This window comes from Miscanthus floridulus, chromosome 14, assembly GCF_019320115.1.
Source record: "Miscanthus floridulus cultivar M001 chromosome 14, ASM1932011v1, whole genome shotgun sequence".
NCBI classification, from domain to species: Eukaryota; Viridiplantae; Streptophyta; class Magnoliopsida; order Poales; family Poaceae; genus Miscanthus; species Miscanthus floridulus.
The window spans coordinates 17,640,348-17,661,323 of record NC_089593.1 but is presented as its reverse complement, the minus strand read 5'-3'; the positions used below and the strand labels follow the sequence as shown (position 1 = coordinate 17,661,323).

Below are 20,976 nucleotides of genomic sequence, written 5' to 3'. Positions count from 1 at the left end.
GAAATAATGCCTTGTTCGACAACATGGATACGTAGCTAAGTACGGTCGTAGTTAGAACTAGCCCGTTAACTTGAGAGGCGTAAAAGCGTATTTATACGAGTCACGATTGCAGTCAATTAATTATATCTTTGCATGGCATTACATTGCATATCATAATAGGGACGTCGGTGGATCACGGAGTTGTCGGGAGTTGCTGGAGAAATGGTGCTTTTGGAGATCATGTCGCCATGATGGAAAGCTAACTTCTGATTATATTTTACCCAGGCAAGCCCCGGTGCATAACCCCTACTTTCTGCAGTTTAAATAATATTTGTGCATTAAGTTAAGGAGTTGAATGAAACCCACTTGCATATATATCTTTATTCCTATAAGTCTTACTAGTATGACAGGATCGTGTAGAATGCTATGCTACAGGACTCCGGTAGAAGTCGAGTGATTGCCTGTCACTCGCGAGAGATAGGAAATATATTATTAGATTACTATCACTTGGAAAATAATAAATGGTGGAAAGGAAAATGGTGACCGGGCAGGGATATGGTTTGGGTATTGGTGGGTGTAAGAAGTTGTGTCGCCGCGGAGGCGGGTCATAGCTTGGTTACACCGTCTTCCCTGTCTGGTCGATTAAGGACCGATCGTGCATATGACTCTAGGCAGGTCACAGACTTATTATCCCGAGCACATACTTGTGTATGGGCGCTTGGAAGACTTGTTGCTCTCTTGTCGCGGATCCGGCTCTTTCCGGACCGACTGTCAGGGTTTGTTTTTGGTGGAGGAGGTCCTTGCACCGCACTGAGTCCGGGACTCAGAGGCGGGGGCTTGGAGTCCCAGTTTGGACGGGGACCTGGATACCCGGGACAGGAGAGTGATGGGTTGGTCCTGCTTGTGCCTGGGGTACAAGCGGGGCGTGTGTTTTCGGGGTACCCAGCTGGGGGCATTGATTCACGAATCGCCGGGCTATCCGGTACGGCTTGTCTACGGTTTAGCATCGTAGTAAGAACTGAAAGATGAAGGATGGAAGATGGACAAAGGAATTCTGATTGCTTACCACCTACTTGAAAGTAGCACAGGTGCTTACATAGAATGGTTAGTAAATGAACCAATGCGGCTATTAATAAAAATCGAACATAAGGACACATGCTTAGTAATGCTTCCTGCAAATGCAATAAACCCACAAGCCAGATAGCCACGCATATCCTTGGAGTCTTTTCTTTTCTTCTGTCGGATAAGTCTTGCTGAGTACAATTGAGTACTCAGGGTTTTATTCCCCCTGTTGCAGGTGACAGGTGGATGCTAAAGCTGACTCTTGTGTGTGGATTCCTCCTGGTGGGCTCAGAGAGGATTTCCGTTACGCTGCGATCGTAGTTTTTATTTATAACTCTCACCAAATGCTTTTAAAAATGGAAGTTTAATAATCTGTTGTCGTAGTCTATATGTCAATACTTCCTCACGTCATGTTTAGATATTTATTTCCGCTGTAACTCTATTCACATGTTTCTATTCCGCTGTTCAAGTAAATTGTTTATAACTCTGATAATATGATTTCATTCCGCTGTTATATTAATAAATATTATACTCTGCTGTTGTGTTAAAAGTGATGTAAGAAATGATTACGAATGATGTAAGCTTTATTCTCTCATTTGTGATCCTGATGGCAAAAATGTGGATTTTCGGGTTCTCCCCTGGGGTGTGTCCGACAGAACCGAGTAATTTAGTGTTCTCCCTCGAGTGCTTAGTGTCTAATGGAAGACGAGCACTCCTGTGAGGCATTAGATTAGGCGGTTCTGCCACAGGTGGTGAACGTCGCTCAGAACAAGTGGAGCCACAGCTCCCAGTGGGGAGCGATCCCCAAGTACCCCTCGCAGACGGCGACGAAGATGGCCGCCTGCGCGATGGAGTTGGGGCTGAAGTTGTGAAGCTCCACGCCATAGTAGTGCGGGAGCGCCCGCATGAACTGATCCACCGGCGACCCGAGGCCTCGCTCGTGGAAGACGACGAAGCTCACCACGTAGTCGTCACGCGGCCTCGTCTCTGACTCGTTCCCCGGAGCGATCCACTCCGGCTCGTCGGGGTCGGTGATCGGGCGAAGAAGACCGGCCTCCACGAGCGACTGCAGCTTCTCCTCGGTGACGTCAGACCGCTCCCAGGGATCCGCCGGGAGGATGACGGGACCACCAGCCATTACGCGGTGGAGGACGCTGCTACGGCGGTAATCTCTCTCTCTCTCTCTTTCTTTCAGTCTCTCGCTCTCGCCCTTCTCCTCCCCGGCGCTCTATGCTCTCAGCAACGGCACGGAGGCAGCGAAAGCGAATGCGGAAAAGGTAAGGAGGGGGAGGGCGAGGCTCTTTGCGTATTTATGTAGGGACGAGACGAAATCGTGGGCGACGAAATCAGGGAGGTTTCCCCCAAAAATCCGATGCGGTTATCCAGATCCGGTCTTACCGCCCACGCGCCCACTCCCTCCTCATTAATCACGAGTACGGTTACGTCCCGTCGGCTGACACCACGTCGCGTCCAACCGCAGCAGCAGCAGGCGCCGTTTCGCCTCCCCGAAAAAGCCGCCTCAAAAGACGCGCCTGCCGTTGTTAGCCGTAGGGAGAGAAATAACCCCCACCAGATTCCTTTCAGGCAAAGGAACTGGGCACCGAGCCCACTATGGTCCAGGGGTTCGAAGGCTGGGCCCTTAGGGGTTTCGACAGCCGCCCCAGGGCAACAGAGTCAGGGGTGACTACGGGCGAGCCTATACGAGGCCGAGGCCCAAGCAAGCGAAACGCTTGGGACGCCCTGTGTCGTGTCCGAGACCGGCAGGGAGGTCTCCGAATGGGATCCCACCGTAAGGAGGCACCGAGCCACCGAGGCCCAGCGAACGGCCTCGGCACCCACTAGAGAAACCCTCCGGTACTCTTGGAGCGCGTCTCCGGACCACTAGCCGACCCCCAGCGAACGGGGTACGGGCCTCCACTCGGACTTACCCGATAATAGCTCACCGGAAATGCCATCGCTCGCGCCCACCGAGGGTAGCGTGGCACATTCCACCCCTCCTTCCGAGCGAAAAGGAAGCGCGAGGGTCGAATAAAAAGTCAGGAGAATCCCTGACGGCCCTCTTGCTCCGCGCAGAGGCTAAGGGACTCTTCCTGCAAAACATTGCCGAGGCCCAGCGACTTGGGCTCGCACACGAGGGGGCTCGGCAAAACAAACCCTCCTTCCGAGCGAAAAGGAAGCGCGAGGGTCGTTCAAAAAGCCAGAAGAACTCCTGACGGCCCTCTTGCTCCATGCAGAGGCTAGGGAGCTCCTTCTACAAAAGACGCCGAGACCCCGCGACCTAGGCTCGCACCCGAGGGGGGCTCGGCAGATAGACCCTCACGCGCGAGGGGCGAACCAAAAGCCAGGGGGACCTCTGACCGCTCTCTCGCTCCGTGCGAGAGACTCGGGGGCTCCTCCTGCAACTTTGCCGAGACCCAGCGGCTCAGACTCGCACACGAGTGGGCTCGGCAAACAACCCCCTGTCCGAGCGAAAAGGACGTGCGAGGGACGAACAAAAAAGCCAGGAGGACCCCTGACCGCCCTCTCGCTCCGTGCGGAGGCTCGGGGGCTCTTCCTGCACCCAAGATAAAGACAAGCGACCCAAGCCTGTTACGGTCCAGGGGTTCGAAGGCTGGGCCCCCAGGGGTTTCGACAGCTGCCCCAGGGCAACAGAGTCAGGGACGACTACGGGCGAGCCTGTACGAGGCCGAGGTCCAAGCGAAATGCTTGGGACGCCCTAAATCGTGTCCGAGACCGGCAGGGAGGTCTCCGAATGGGATCCCACCGTAGGGAGGCACCGAGCCACCGAGGCCCAGCGAACGGCCTCGGCACCCACTAGAGAAACCCTCCGGTACTCTTGGAGCGCGTCTCCAGACCGCTAGCCGACCCCCAGCGAACGGGGTACGGGCCTCCACTCGGACTTACCCGATAACAGCTCACCGGAAATGCCATCGCTCGCGCCCACCGAGGGTAGCATGGCATCTTCCACCCCTCCTTCCGAGCGAAAAGGAAGCGCGAGGGTCGTACAAAAAGCCGGGGGAACCCCTGACGGCCCTCTCGCTCCAGGCAGAGGCTAAGGGGCTCTTCCCGCAGCATCGTCGGGGCCCAGCGATCCGAACTCGCACCCACGGGCTCGGCAAACACAATGAAAACCCCTCACTCGAAAGAGAAAAAAGCCCCTGAAGAAGTGAAATCACTCCTCCAGGGCCTCGGGGGCTACACCCGGCGGGTGCGCTCGCGCGCACCCACCGAAACCTCGAGTACAAAACACCATCCCAACAGGAACTATCAAGAGCCAATTCTTGTCAGAACCTCAGGGGGAGTGCCTCCACTCCCCCAAGGCTCGGGGGCTACTGTCGGATACCGTGAGAAGGGGTACCCTAAGCAAGAACCAAAAAATGACTGCTTAGACTTCGTAAAGATCGAAACCAGCTAACAACCGCTGGCCTCGGCCGATTCTCCGACTCGCCCGAGGCCCCCTCACCGCTGACCCCGGGCGATCCCCCACCGAAGGCCTCGGCCGACCCCCTCTCGTCGCAGGCCTCGGCCGGGTCGCCGACCCTCCGTCTCGCGCGAGGCGGGCTCGGCAGCACTCCGCTGCCTCTTCCTTCACCCGTCCCTCTGACAAAACGTCGTGTCGCATTAACTCAGCCAACTGCTGCCCCTGACATCGGCCGCATGCTCGGCACAGTACAGCGGAATGGCCGACGGGACAGGAGGCAGGACTGGGCAGGGGTTACCCGCCACTGTGCCAACCGCTATGCACATGGTTGACGCCCATGCCTCACTGTGCTGCCAACTCCTGCTCCGAGAACAACGCGGCGTGGGGAGCCACGTCTGGGATACTGTGGCCTCGGAATCAGTACCCAGGACCAATAATTCCCTCCAAGGCCTCGGCAGTTTGCTTCAGGGGCTCGGCAGCCTGAGGATCCATGTCCGCCGAGCCCCCCACGATGGCTCGGCCTCGGCATCTGCAGAGCCACGGCTCCCTACGACGTCATCGCACGATGACCAGCACGTCGCCCGCCATGTCCTGCCTCAAGCTGTACTGGAGCCCCACGACGCACAAGACCAAGTATAACCGGCGCGTCACTTCTGCACGACAAGGACGGGGCCACTCCATCGACCATACCACAACAGTGGCCGGCTACAGGGCTCGGACACGCCACCCCCATTTATAGAGTGCTATGTAGCAACATATGTACGTTCCTGGTTCTCACTTAGAGTATAAAAGGGAGGGACCGGGGCCATTTCTAGGGTGAAAAAAGGAACGAGTAGAAAGAGGAACTCAAACTACACGCTTCTACGCTGCTTGAGAACAACGCCTCAAGTAGCCCGCACCACCCACGCCAAGACCTGGGGCTAGCTCACTCTCTCACCTAGCTTGTAACCCCCTACTACGAGCACTCCGGTGCAAGGAATACAAGATCGATCTCTCAGACTGGACGTAGGGCCTCGATTGCCTGAACCAGTATAAACCTTGTGTCTCTTTGCATCACCATCCGGTTCGGGAGCACGCAGCACAAATTTACTCGTCGGTTGAGGACCCCCCCGGTCCGAAACACCGACACATGAAATTAGAACTGTTCCGTCATTCGAACCAAACACTAGGACGCTGTCACCCTCCGACCGCTGCCGTCTCAGGAGAGAGATGGAGGGGTACGCGACGTGGTGGGGCATAGAGGGGAGGGGAGGGGAGGGAGAGGAGTCGGAGTCGCATGGGGAAGAGGAAAAGTCGCGCATGCGAAAGAGGTGTGTCGATGGGGGGGGGGGTGGAGAGAGAGAGCCGCGCGTGGGGTGGGCACGGGGTGGGATGAGCTATGAGTGCTGAAGTTTGATCCAAATAATTTGGGTCTTTGGATTTGAGTAAGAGAAAGAAGATGTTAGAGTGAATCTTGCGTTTGTTTCAAAGGTGTGCTTTTTCTGGGTGCAATATTTTGGGTGCACCTGATCTAGGAGAGTCATTGACTGTGGGGTCATTGGTTGGTGTAGCTGTAGGAAAGTTTGCAACTGGTGCTTTTTATTTACTAGCAAATTTGTTCGTGTATTACAACGGGACGTATAAGCTATTGTGCAGTCACTTACTATTTATCTCTACACCTAAAAAGATTCCAGAGGAATCGTTCATAGGGCAAAATCTTCTCTGGCAAAAGAAAACGCCGACTCTAAAAAGAACGGACTCTGGATCGGACCGGACTCTTGTGGAACTCCTGCGAACAAAGTCTCGCGAACAAAGTCTATGCGGTTTCAGCGCCGAAGTCCAACCGGTTCCTGGCCCTACCTCAACTTCGCGCCCTGCTGGACATACATGATTAGGCCTCTAATTTGCTTGCAATGCATGCATGCATATGGGGCTCGCATTGCATCAAACAGTTGAGCCTCTGATTTGCTTGCCATGCATGCATGCAATCCTGCGTTGCTAACAAACCAAAAAAGAAAAAGAAAAAAAGGAAAGAAAATCAATCATGAATTCCATGGATGACAAGGAAGCGAGCGGGCGGTAATTCTTTTTCCTATTTTCTATTTTGCCATGACGGTCACGAGCCATCAGATGTGGCAGTGGACGGCAGATTGTGTCGTAGGTCCACGTGGAGAAATACTACGTATGTGTTTGGAGTATTACACGACACGTCCAAACGACGGACCAACGTGACCGTACATTAATAAGAGTACGTACCCCAATTGGACCCCAATTGGTAATATATATTAGAATCGGACTCAGTATCATCGCTAGATACGTGTTGTTCTAACATATATGAACACGGTATATAAGTTCGGGTCACATACACGACCCAATACGTTTTGGAATCGGACTCCGTATCACGCTTGACAAAAGTTATTCTAACTCGTTTGAGCACGGGTTATATATATAAGTCCGGACGGAATAAACTTCCCATTGTCCAGTAGTTAGAGGGGGACAAAAAAAAATGGACGAACCAAAAAAAATAGGTGGAGAGAAATTTTGCCTCTTTATTATTAGGGTGTTCTAACTTTTTCAATGAATAATAATTATTTTTCTCTCACAGCAAATCAATCGACGGTATTTTCAGCCGTCCAACCAGCAGCAGGGCATCAATTTCGACGATGGGAAAAAAATTACGGTCAGAGAAGACCCGCTGACTATCTCTCTCAGTGTGGGTCATTCCGTCGAACACCATCGGCGCAGGAGGAGATGTCTCCCCACCCGGCGAACCAGCACCCGCTGCGCGCGTCTGGGGAGCGGTGGGATGACGAGGAAGGGTCTGGAGCTCGGAGGGGAACGAGAATTCGAAGGAAGCCGAGACACCGAGGAAGCTGCCGATCGGAACCGGGCTGCGACACTTGGAGGGAGAGGAAGGACGGAGACGGGTGCCGAGGTGCTAGAGGTGAGCGACGAGAGGAAATCTCAACAAAATTGAGCACGTGGGCTGGTAGGGGAAACTCCGGATAGGGGCATACGGCCCGAAAGAGTGCCTGGTTTAGCAGCCCAATAGCGTGGAGCCCCTTAGGATGAGTACTCGTGGCTCGTTTCGGCCCAGTTACCTGCACCTATCGCGCTGTGTTTGTGTGTTCTGCCTGCGGCTTCGGCCCTCAGGTTGGCCACAGGTGTATCTAGGTGTGGGTATTCAGGTTACCCAAAAAGTTCAGGTTGAGTCATTTGATTTTTTTTAAAAAAATGTTGTTTTCAAATCGATACCCGAAATTTGACTTTAGAATTAAATAACGACAAAGTATACTATATATGTTTCTAAATTATCTAGTTGTACCGGTGCTCAATTTGAAGGAAATATGGATGTCATGTGTCACCAAGTATATATGTATACATTAGCGATGAAATTATTTCTTAACAAACCAAACTCTATCACAATAAACTTTGTAAGTTATTCCTTTATATACATTTTGACTAAAACATTATGGCATGTCAAAATTCAAAACTAGTACCTTAATTGTAAGAGTTTTATTTTTAATATAACTATATTACTATACATATGATTGATAGAGGAAAAATTCAACATTCTTAGTGTCGTGGTGTAGGCTGAAACTACTGTTTATGTCATCGTAATAACTAAGAGTATAATGTATGATCTAGAATCCATTTTCTAATATAATAGGAATTTTTGAATAAAAGATACATAATAAGCTCTAGTGTCTTGCAACAACCAAAAACATAAAGTTTTGAAAGCCAAATATATATGATGCCTCAAAAAGATGTAGCAAGAGCTGATATAACTTAGGCTAAAGTTTCAGCAAAGTACATATTAAAAACCAACGGATATACAATGCTAGAAAACATAGAGTAATTGGTAAAAAAGATATCAGAACTGTAAATGGATTATAAATTATCTAAATGTTATGGTGTTAGAAATAAAGATAGAATAAAGATAATCAATTTTGATTAGTTATGAGTTACTCCCCCGTCCCAAATTATAAGTCATTTCAACTTTCTTGTAGAGTCAAAACATCTCAACTTTGACCAAATTTATATAATAAAACAATAGCATTTATGATACCAAATAAGTTTCATTAAATTCTTTATTTATTATATTTTCATAGTATACCTATTTTATGTCGTAAATCTTTGTAAATTTATCTATAAATTTGGTAAAACTTGATATGCTTTGACTCTAAAAAAAAAGTTAAAATGACTTACAATTTGGGACAGATGGAGTATAAATTTGTCCACATAGGGTTTAGGCGGTGCAATGCAACAGTGTAAGAAGGTATGGATCACATCAGATGATCACTACTCAGTTGATCAGTTCACGTCGCACGAGTCATTTTTTGTCCTCCACGACCACAACACATGAGGATAGACAGGAATATCATTCCGGCCTGGGTGCATTCCTCTTAGTTTCTCCACGCTGCACTTTTCGGGAAAGAGATGGTCATTTACAGTCACCGATCCATGTCGCCGAGTGCGTGCTGAAACCCTTTTATAATCAACCTTTTTAACACTGAAACTCGGTACAATACAATAAACCAGCGAGCAGTGAGCAGAGACTTGAAGTAAACAACTTAAAATTATACTGTGTAAACAGAGAGATTTCTTTCTTTATGCAGAAAGATACTGTAGATCAGCCTGAATGCCTGTTTCAGCAAACCACCTAGGTGCTGTTTGGTTCGTGCCAGGCAACGGCAACGTTAATGGCAATCGAAACCGTTACGGTGAAGAGATACCGCCACTTTTGTTTGTTTGGTTGTATTTCTCTCTTGTATGTTCTGTAACATTCACTGCATGGGCCATGGAAGAATCTCTAGAGCGATATGTAAACTGCTACAAATTAAGTCCAAAAGGCACCCAAATAAAGAAAAGAATCATTAGCTGCATTTGATTGTGCACAGTCGTTCAAGAGTATCTAGTAGGGTATCTCTGAAGGTGCAACTAACTGCAAAGCGTACGTAGTGCAGTGGAAGTGGAACACATATGCCTGCACTCACTAACTGCCATCAGCTAGCACCGCTATTGCATTGCCTAAGCAGGCCACAGGATTTGGTCTAAAGAAAAAACAAATGCACCCATTGGCCATATATATATAAAATAAAAAGGCGATGAACACTTGCCTGAAATGGAACCAAACGACGCTCACTATTCTCCTTTTGTCAAATGCCCGGATCGGATTCTCAAAAAAAAAAAGCCCGGATCAGATATTATAAACCTCTGAAAAGAAGTGTCGGCAAATGGCACCTACGGGACTGAAATTCTGTGAACCAAATACAACCTGTGCTGTTGCTCACTTGCTCTCACTCTCAGGCTGCATTCCACTCTCAGTGTTTTCAGTTGGGTGGTGAATCGATGGCGGTGGAAGAAAACTTTAATCCCTCCATGCAGCAGCCGCCCTCTGCTCCTGAGTGGATAAAGGATTTGATTCTCGCACTGATAGATCGTTTCGGAGACATAGAGAATGAGTTATCTTGACATCTGGAGATTTCGCTTTTTCTGAAAGCACAAAGCAGGTTCACTAAGGAAAATTTATTTACAGATTAATTTGTAAGATGCAACTAATGCCACTCTTACGTACGTACATATTAGCAAAAGCAATTCTAAAACGTGACAGTATTGATGTGCAGAAAATAAAATGTCTGTCAGCATCAAACAGGCCACAAAGGAAAATGATAGATGTCTCGTTATATTTTGTTTCGATATATACATGTCAGATGCCACACTCGTTTCCATTTATTAATTGCGACTGATCGAGGTGATAAAGCCATTTGATGTGAACGAGAAACGCAAAAGGAAGTCCACAAGGTTGAAAAAACTAAAAAATATTCAGACTTTTTATCGAAACATGCAGTACAGTGGGTAGCACAAACAAAAATAAAGATGCATGTGTCTTGGGGGGCGAATTATTGCCACCAGCTGTACCAATTTTATTTCCATCCCATCAAAAGATAACTCCAATTATGTTCTTCGATCAATCCTCATCAGTCATCACCCAACCCAAAGCCTGCTATCTTGAGTGTTTCTATGGATGCAAAATATTCAGAGAGCAAAAGCACCAGATATATATGGGACTAATACAGAACAGTCAGCAGCAAGCATTAGCACGCAGTGGCATCAAATCCGAATTGAGGTAGTGGCAATTCTCTAGTCACTTCTTCTTGACCCTATTTTTTCCTACCTACCAGATAAAAGTCTGCCTGTCTGTGCATGCCCTCACCTTCAATATCTTGCACATTTATGTATATACACACACACACGTTCTTCCAAACAGACAGACATTTCTAGACACACAATGTGGAATATATATAATGTGCGGTGTAGTAAGACAGTGATGAGAGAACGGCAATCCACCCTTTTTGTTTTCCAATTCCACGAGCAAATTTTTCAGGTGCGGATCGGAGCAGATTTTCCACGAGTCCTTTTGGCAGAATCCAACTGAAAAGAAAAGGAGAAGGAAAAAAAAAACATGTGTCTGATCCATCGATCTCAATGCGTGCAATCGTGCGTGCGTGCGGTGGATCAGGATCATCTCGTCGGCCGGGCTCGAGTTCGACCGTACGTCGCGACACAAGATCGGCATGCGAAAACGATGTCGATCCGGGTAATCATCATATACGCTGGCTATGGCTACTACTACTACTAGTAGGGTGTAGGGTTCACATGGTCGGAGCCGGATCGGAGTAGCCGCGCGCGACCAATCACCAATGGAGCGCTAGCTGCGTCGTCCCTGCATGCATGTTCTGAAAGGTTAATGGAGGTCACCATCTGCTGATCTGCTCGTGGCGAATGTGCAGTGTTCGCGGCGGCGCGATCGTGGGGTTTTGGATTTGTGCCGATCTCGCCGAGGGGACACCATTGCACTGCACTGCACTGCCCAAGTGGAGATGCAATGCAAGTGCGCGGAAGGATCGGAGGTACATACTCGTGTGCTTTTCCTTCTCCGGTTGTGGAGTGGAGAACGCTAGCTCTGTTGTTTGATGGCGTCGGTCGGCTTTACACGTGTGCTAGCATTTATTTATAACTTTGAGAACATGTAGATGGGCCTATCTGATGTTGCTCATACGACATGTGTCACGTGTGTAGTCAAGGGTCTGTTCATGTACTGTAGCTGCTATAGCATGAGTTGGTTGAAGCCCTAAAATTGCACTAGAGAGTCCCTTCTCTCCTTCACATGTGACCAATATATATGCAAGCTAAGAACACATCTTTTAATTGGCTATGGGTCCCACTGTACCAATGCTCACGGTAGGGGGGAAACGAGCTATTGAGCTATTGGAGGGATTGGCCACGCTCGTGGCCTTCGGTGGAGATCCAAAGGTTTTTGGTGGCAACCGAGATAGATAAATTAGGTTGTGATGTCAATATTCAGTCTCTCTTCACTTGTTACATGGTTTTAATATTTATAGGAAAGATGGATAGCCGTCTCCAAATTACAAAACCCCAATAGTTTGTAGGACGTACTCTAAGTTCATTTAGGAACAATATTGTGTTCTTGGGAACATGTGAAGGTCTTCGTTCTCTTGGGCCACGCGTCCTTGGCCCCTCAAGTACAACTTTGAATGTCGTGTACCTTTGCTAGGAGATCACTTTCGTAAGGGTCTTTCTTGGTCAATCTTCGGGGGACGCCTCCGCAGTGCTTCTGAGTTTCTCTTAATGGCCTGTTCAGCGAAACTAGATGATGAGTTATTCACACCATGGCCCCGGCCACGTGAAGCGCACGTATGGGCCAAGAGACGGCTAGCCAAAGGTATGGTCCCGATTCCTGAACATAAACCAGCCTACACATCGACTTGTCGTAGGCTCGATGTTAGTAGCTAACACTGAAGTTGCCCTTATTAGGTTAGTCTTTTGCATAATGGTTGTGTAATTTTTATCAACATATGTAATTTCTTTTTTTGCAAACCACATTACACTTTTCTGCCCTCTCTTTATTCCTTAGCTTTTTCATTCTTTTTCCATGTAAACCTAGTATTTTGCTTCTGTATACTATTGACAAGTAAGTTTGAAACAAGTCATGTATAAAAGTTATGTTGAATAATAAGTTGTATGTTGTTGTTTTTTCAAAAGACGTTACGTGTGTAAGTTATTTGTCGAACTTATAGTGCTAGAAAAGTTATATGTAGAAATTGTTACAATAAGAGTTAAATGCATGGGTGGTCCATCAACTTGCGCTCTAGTTTCACTTAGGTCCATCAACTCTGAAAGTAGGTTTTTGGGTCTATAATCTTTGTTAGTGGCGCATTCCTAACCCATACCCCCTTTGTTTCAATTTTTTAACCGACGTGGCACCTCCGGGTCCAGGTGGACGCTGCACACACGCATGCATGTGCATGCATGATGCATGCACGTCGGCGTCTTGGCGAAAGACAGCGGACTGGGCTGCCGCTGCGCCAGCTGCTGTTGCTGCTGGCCATCGCCGTCCCCTGCGCCGCTGCCCCTGCTGCTCCCGTCGCTCTTCATCAGGGCGTCGCCCACGTCCGCCACGTGGCACGGCACGAACGACGAGACGCGCACGCCCGCGATGCGCAGGTCCACGGCTGTGGCGCCTGCGTGATCGGCGTGGCCCTGCGGGAAGTAGTAGACGGCGGCGCCGACGGGCAGCACGACGCATAGGGAGCCCGTGCATGCCTGCCACAGCTGCGGGCGTGCGAGCAGAAGCCGATGCAGTCACCGTGGGTGCGCGAGCATGCGCGCCACGGCCCCATAGGCGCACGGGCGAGCCGCCACTGCGGGTGTGCGAGGTGCCGTCACCACCGCTGTGGGCGCGGGCGAGTTGCTGCCGCGGCCACACAAGCATCACTCAACCTAAGCGGGAATGTGTTCGCGGGGGAGTTCCGGCCACGGCGGTGTTCCAGCTCCGGCGGCTGGAGTCGCTCGACGTCAGCCACAAGTTCTTCAGCGGCACGTTCCTGGACGGCGTCGCGGCGCACGGTGGCGCGCTCACCGTGCTCGATGCCTACAGCAACTGCTTCGTCGACCCACTGTCGCGTAGCCTCGGCGAGCTGTGTCAGCTCCAGCGGCTCAACCTCGGCGGCAGCTTCTTCAACGGGAGCGTCCCGGCCGAGATCGGGCAGCTCCGCTCGCTGCGGTTCCTGCACCTCGCCGAGAACGCGCTCACCAGGCAGCTCCCTTCGGGAGCTCGACGCCCTCGCGTCGCTAGAGCAGCTATAGATCGGATACAATGCCTACGACGGCGGCGTTCCCACGTAGCTCGGCAACCTGACGTGGCTCCAGTACCTCGACATCGCCATCACTAACCTGTCTGGCCTGCTGCCGTCGGAGCTCAATGAGCTCGCGCGGCTCGAGAAGCTGTTCCTGTTCAAGAACTGGCTCGCCACCGCCGCCCATACCACTAGGACGAACGCCGTGAAGGCGCTCGCTGACGTGCAGAGCCCCACGAGGAAGTAGACGCACACGGAGTAGAGCAGCGCCACAGCGAGAAGGTACGGTAGGAACACCAGTGTGGCCGCCCCCACGTGCGACGACAGCCGGTACAGTCCTACCGCCGTCTCCGCCAGAACGATGGGCCGCTCCGTCACGAACGTCGACAGCGTCTCGGTCGTGGAAGTCAGCAGGAACGTGAGCGTGAAGGCGAACAGGCCCAGTCGCTTGTGCGTGCCGGCCTCGCCGTAGCCAGCGTGGATGTAGATCGTGCCCAGCAGCGTGCCCACAAGCACGACCTCTAGGAAATTGGTGAGAGGCAGCTACTTGCTCCGGTACACCACCTTCCATGCCGTCTTGTACAGTACCACCAACTCGTGCAGCCTCGACGATGGCGAACCAGTAGACGACGTCGTCGTCGTGGCCATCTTGTGGTGGTGGCTTGACGACAGTGAGTTGATCTCTTGCGTCGTTGGCTCGAGTTCAGGGGTAGAGGGGGTGGGATGAGGGAGCTGGTCGAGGACCTCAAGGGCGAACTCGAGTGGGTTGAGCTGCGCGGGGACGACGAGGCCTTAGGAGAGCCGAAGAGGAGGGCATCGTCGAGGGATGCGAGTGAACCGTGGTGGAGGACGGTGCCACGGGAGAGGAGGAGCAGGCAGTCCACGACGGAGTGGAGGCGTGCGCTTGGCCGGTGGATGGAAAGCACCACCGTCGTGCCCCGAGCGACCGCGACGGCGTGGAGGCAGCTGACGACCACATGCGCCGAGGAGCGTAGGACGACGAGGCCGATGGAGAGTTGCCCGAAGCCGGAAGAGCCGCCGAGGGGCGCGGCGTGCACCCGCAGCTGTGGCAGGCGTGCGCGGGCTCCCTGTGCGCCGTGCCGCAGGCGCCGCAGCCGTGGACCTGCGCGCCGCGGGCGTACACGTCTCAGCCGTTCGTGCCGTGCCGCGTGGCGGCCGTCAGGCTCACGGCCGAGCCCGACATCGACGACATCTACGCCTGGATATGCCTCGTCCCGCTCCGCCCCTGGGAGCCGGTGGCGGACATGGGCGACGCCCTGATGAAGAGCGACGGGAGCAGCAGGGGCTGCGGCGCCGGGGACGGCGACGGCCAGCAGTAGCAGCAGCCGGCGCAGCGACAGCCCAGTCCGTTGTCTTTCGCCAAGACGCCGACGTGCATGCATCATGCATGCACATGCATGCGTGTGTGCGGCGTCCACCTAGACCTGGAGGTGCCACGTCGGTTAAAAAATTGAAACAAATGGGGTATGGGTTAGGAATGCGCCACTAATAAAGATTATGGACCCAAAAACCTACTTTCAGAGTTGATGAGCCTAAGTGAAACTAGAGCGCAAGTTGATGGACCACCCATGCATTTAACTCTTACAATAAATTTATTCAGTAATAACTGTGAATAAAATTTGAGTTGAAAAGGTCACCGATTGTTGCTCATGATTATAACATTATTGGCAATACATAAAGCTCTCTTTCAATAAAGAAAAAGAAAATGTCATCATGAAAACTTGTTATGATAAGTTCCGCTATAAAGTTGTAACAAAAATCGTATAAAAAGTCACAGTAAAAATTGGTCATAGATTTTATCATGCAAAATGTTATACATAAAAGTAAATTCATGAGGTTGATCAAATCATTCACCCACAGCATCACAATATTTTCGAAGGAAGTCCATTGGATTATATTTATATGCATCTATCTTTGCTTGGCATATACATTTTTCATCTTTGCAAAGTTACTAGAAACATGCGTCATTAGCATTGGATTATATTTAAATGCGTTGACGGGGGTGGCGGTGCGGGGGTTGACCCGGGCGAGCCACGCCGGCATGACGCCAGAGCGGCCGATGACGCACAGGTACCGCGCCTGCCCCAGCATGGCCACCATCAGCGAGGTGAGGATGCCGAGGCTGGCGCCGGCGCCGATGACGTTGGACACCCACGCGCACCGCTCCCGCCCCTTGAACGCCCCCGAGAACGGCGCCTCCGGGTCAATCTGCACATGATCAGCAAACGAAAAAAAGAGAAACATTCAGACAACCAGACCAGGTGGTGAAAAAGAACTGTCGCAGATTCTAGGCTGCTTGACTGAGAATTACTCCTACTGGCTGTCACTGTTATTCGTGGTCGCAGGTAGTACTCGGTACAGTAGAAGCCAGCCACACTATCGAAAAAGGTAGTGAAAAATCTCGGTGCTTTTCCTCGTGTTAATCGCCTTTTCCTCGTGTTAATCGCCTGTTTGCTTATGCTGAAATTTAGCTTAAGGCGCGTTTATTTGGCCGAAATTTGGATGCGCAAAGTTTGCATAGTGCCAGATTCCCTACTGTAGCATTTCGTTTGTATTTGTTAATAATTGTCCAACCGTTGACTAATTAGGCTCAAAATATTCGTCTCGTAAAGTACAACCAAATTGTGCAATTAGTTTTTAATTTCGTCTACTTTTAATATTCCATGCATGTACTGCAAGTTTGATGTGACGGAGAATCTTCTTTTTGCATAGTGCCAAAGTTGGGAGTTTAGAAGGAACTAAACAAGAGCTTATAGTGATGCTTATGCTGAAATGTTGTGAGAGAAAAATACCGAGTAAGCTGACGAATATTTACGGTACAAAAGTGGATTCGAGGCCGCCGGTCCAGGAGCGATTGGGACGGCAGATTCATCCCAAATCACGGCACCAACATCCCAGAAAAAAGCTGAGGGGGACATGGAACAAGCAGAAGCCGGTGCCAAGAATCAGATGCAGATGCAGTGGCTGCCTGGCACCAAATCCTCTACTAGTAGTACTGACCACTGAACTAGCCCAATTGACCATATATTCCCCTGAGGTTAGGTGAGGTAACCTACGCAACCAAAGATGAGCTCTAAATATAGGCTTTTCCACTACAAGAAGGAAATTGAAGGCCTCCAAGGACCGTGTACTGTAAATCAGTACTAGCAGCATCAATCGTGTCGTCTGCAACTATAGCCAGCCAATCGGCCTTTTAGAGAGCATATCCCCATTGTTATCCCAAGAATTTCCCTAGACCTCTCTCTCTCTCTCTGATTCTCAAATGCTGTTATGTACTTATGTTAGATGGAATCTTGAACTAGGCAGAATTTTGGCATCTTCGGAGTTTCATAGACTGATCAGTGAGCAGAACAAGAGGCCATGCTAATGACGCATGGGCCAGGCAGCGTCAGAGCAGAGGAGCGCACGCACGCACGTACCGCGTCATAGGGAAGGAGCATGGACATGGAGGCGGCCATGAGGCAGTAGAGCACGGTGACGAGGACGACGGATCCCGAGACGCCGACGGGGATGTCGCGCGCGGGCCGCTGCACCTCCTCGGCCATGGTGGACACGGCGTCGTAGCCGATGTAGCTCAGGTACACCATGGCCGCGCCGTTGAACACGCCCACGGCGCCGTGCGGGAAGAACCCGCCGGGGCTGCGGGACCGGTCCGCCGGCCGCGTCAGGTTGCGCGCGTCGCCGTGCCGGAACCCCATGCCGATGATGAACAGGATGAACGCCACGTGGACCGCCGTCAGCACCATGTTCACCACCGAGCTCTCCTTGGTGCTGCCGCCGTTGAAATGGGAAACCTGTCAGAAAAGAAAACAAAACGAACTACTAGTCGTTTTTCCTAGCAAAATTTACCGTTTACACCTCTCTCTGTCTCTCAATCATTCAGATCACGGCTGCGCTAGAGCCTAGACAAGCATTTGTGTGGTTCTTGAACGATATGAGGTGTAAAGAAAAGTACGAGAATTCAGACATCAGTCGTGCAGTAGCTAGACTACTAGCTTTTGATTTGATCCTCATCTTTCGACGAAGTTAACCCGCATTTGGCGTAATAAAAACATTCGATCACGTAACTAAAAGGAGGGTACTCCAACACTGGAAAACAGAGGCCGACAAGATTCCTTGCCACGGAACAAAATCTCCATTTGATCGACCCTGCTTTGTCTGAACCTTCGGAATATTTCCGGAGAAGACATAAGAACCACGGAGTACTGCAACCACAAGAGGCAGCGAAATGACGAGGACACGAGAGTGTCGTGCACTTGCTTTTGAGTGCGCAGAAAACAGGTGTTCCTTTCCTTGTCATCGTGCCACTCCCCAGTCCCCACTAACGCAGACAGGAGAGGCATCCGCCAATGGAGAGTGACACACGAAGAGGCAACAAGAAGAGTGACACTTGGAAGCAATAACAAGTATCTTTTTCGCAACCACGATAATCTCTTTTTTTATAAAAACAGAAAGAAGAAGGAAAAAGCCGAGTGCTACGGTGACACATGAGCGAGCCTGACATCACGAGATGAGAGATTCAGAAAAAGAGGAAACCTGTAGCAGATGCAGACGGTGATGAGGAGGATGACGGCGACGGCGACGAGGTCCACCTGGTTGAACCCGTCGGGCAGGCCGTGCACGGTGATCCGCCACTGGCTGGGCGCGTCCACGCCGACCGCCGTGCCGAGGTACGCCGTGAAGCTGCGCGCCACGGCGGCGTTGGAGAACACGTACTCCATGATCAGGTTCGCCCCCGTCAGGAACGCCGCCAGCTCCCCTGCAGAGTGCAGACGACGATGCAGCAGTCGCTGTCAGTCAGCCCGAGGTCACCGGAACAAATTAGGATTTACTGACGGAGGTCGCGGCACCATGCGAATCTGCACGGCAAATGCAGGGTGGTTGCGAGCGAAACGAAAATGACCGTGACCTTTGTCCTGAAACAGGTATTGCTTGGGTCGGCGGTCTCCGTCTCCGTCTCATGCGGATGTGGGCGAAAAGGGCAAGCCCGTTTGGGTTTGGGCCCGTGATATATTCTGTTGGACGTCGCCGTCGTCCCAGGGACTTTTTTTTAAAAACCGTTCGTGCCGGGAAAAAAATCAGGAGTCAAGGAATCCATGAAAGGAAAGAAAACATCACTTTGGATTCCTAGCTCGCGTGTGTACCTCGCCAAGAGAGAGGCAGATGGAAATACAGTGATTTTTTTTGGATAAAATATGGTCAAATAGGTATACGTAGTCTCGTGCCGGCTCGTTGGAGAAACAGCAATTTGCAGTTTAATTGTATCCAAAACAAATTTGCATGCCAAACATGGGTCCAGCTTGAGCAGCGCGCGGGCATAAAGAGCACCATGCAGCACCGCAATGCCGCGACCCGCAGGAACGGAAGAAACGGAACGAAACCAAGCGACGGGCCGGGGCGGCCACTGGCCCACGACAAACGACTCAGGACTCACCGAACGTGACGCGGAGGTAGCTGAATGCGCCGCCGGCGACGGGCAAGTCGACGGCGAACTCGGTGTAGCAGAAGGCGGAGAGCAGCGCGCATAGCCCCGCAATGGCGTAGGAAACCACGACGCCTGGGCCCCGAGTAGAGCCTGGCGGCGCGGCCCGTGGTGACGAAGACGCCCGCGCCCACCATGCCGCCGAGGCCCAGCCCGACGAGGTCCCACCACCGCAGCGCGCGCGCCATGTCGGTGCCCGACCGCGCGCGCACGCGGCTCATCTCCTCCCGGGCCGCCGTCGCGGCAAACGCGCGGCGCGACAGGCGGCGCGGGGTCTGCGCTAGCGCGCGACCGTACGCACGCCAGCTCGCGAACGACGACGACGAGGAGGACCCCGTGCCGTCGATGCCGATGGCTGTGACCCCCGCCGGGTGGTGGTGGACGGCATCTGAGGAGGCCAGCGCCGCGCCCTTGTCCATGGCGCCGCCGCCAAGCGACCACGGGCAGGGGTTGGGTTGGTAGCTGGTGGAGCGGTGGTGGCGGCGGGAGTGATCAGGGGGGGGTTTGGAGAGAAGAGCGGGACGGAGAGGCGTGGCGAGCTGGCGAGGACGAGGGGGTGCGGTATATAAAGAGGCCGGGCGAGCGGGCGGGGCGGGCACCGCCACCGGGCACGGGTGGTAACTGCCACTAGCACGCTGAGCGCTGGTGATCGGTGAAAAAGCAACGGCATAATTCCGGGATTTTTTTTTAATTTTAACTGTTTTTTTAATATAATTTTAAATCTAACTCTGTCGGATTTTTTTTAAAACTAACACTTTTGGCCGCGCCTATTTTCGTGACGCGGCCAAATGCCTGTGCCGCGCTATGCATGCTGGCGCGGCAGAGGGCTGACGTGGCGAGGGCCGACCTGGGGGACCGATGACGTGGCAGGTCCTGCCGCGCCACCGACCTTGGCGCGGCAGTGCTGCGCCCTGATCCGTGGCGCGGCAGGACCAAATATACCGCCCGAGCAGGTACACCACCTGGCCGCTGCGCCTGTCGCCCGCCTGTGGTACCTGACTGGTTGAATCGAAACGCGTCGCGCCCGTATTTTGTTGAGTTTTTTTTCACGGCCGATAGAGAATTTTATAAGTCAATGATTAGTTTTTCGTCTTTCATAATACGGTTATTAACTAATCGATTACGAAAAAACTGCCACCGGCGTCCAGATACACTGGGACTGCCGGTTCTCGAAGTAGTTGGTACTTAATCTCGCCGGCAGTGCTACCGCGACTCAAAGAAACGAATAAGAAGCAAGTTGACAAGCTGCCACATAATATATTCATTGTTTTGACATAAGTTAGAGGATAACATAACCAAAGAACCCCGCAAGTTTCGGATGCCAATATTCGTTTGACCTAACATACTAAGACCTAGGAGTAGTAGTAAGGATCCCTCGGACGCCTCTGTCTTTTCGGATTTGTTGGCAACACATTGGGAGTGTATCCAACGTCGGTATGGTCGCGTCGACGGTGCGTACGGCTCGTACCCTGCAGGTATATGATACGCACGATTACTTATAATTCTTTATGATCGTTAGTTCATGGAGCCTGCGTATTGAAACAAACTATCTTTGTTAGTACCTGTGAGGCTCCTTGGGTGCCAAGTGGGGCACCACCTAGCTGAGACATACCGATCTCGTCCTGAGGCCATTCGTCCCACTGGTCGTGCTGTCCATGGAAGCCCGGGGGTTCGTCGTCGTCGTCATCCTCCTCCTCCTCCTCGTCCTCGATTGCAGGGTCCTTCCCAGCGCTATGATATGGTGGTGTACGTACCGCAGAAGTGGCACCTGTCATCGACTGAGAAGAGCCGGCTGGTGTCCTCAAAGAGGCTGAAGACGTGCCACCCGACCGCGCCGGGAGTGGCGGTTCCTCATAAGGAGTGTCCATGCA

At 51.6% G+C, this 20,976-nt stretch overlaps 1 pseudogene; it reads right to left on the bottom strand.

Moving 5' to 3' along the window:
* Positions 1-15,528: 15,528 nt before the first annotated feature.
* On the bottom strand, positions 15,529-19,616 carry LOC136505634 (cationic amino acid transporter 6, chloroplastic-like; annotated as a pseudogene).
* Between the last annotated feature and the right edge of the window lie 1,360 nt (positions 19,617-20,976).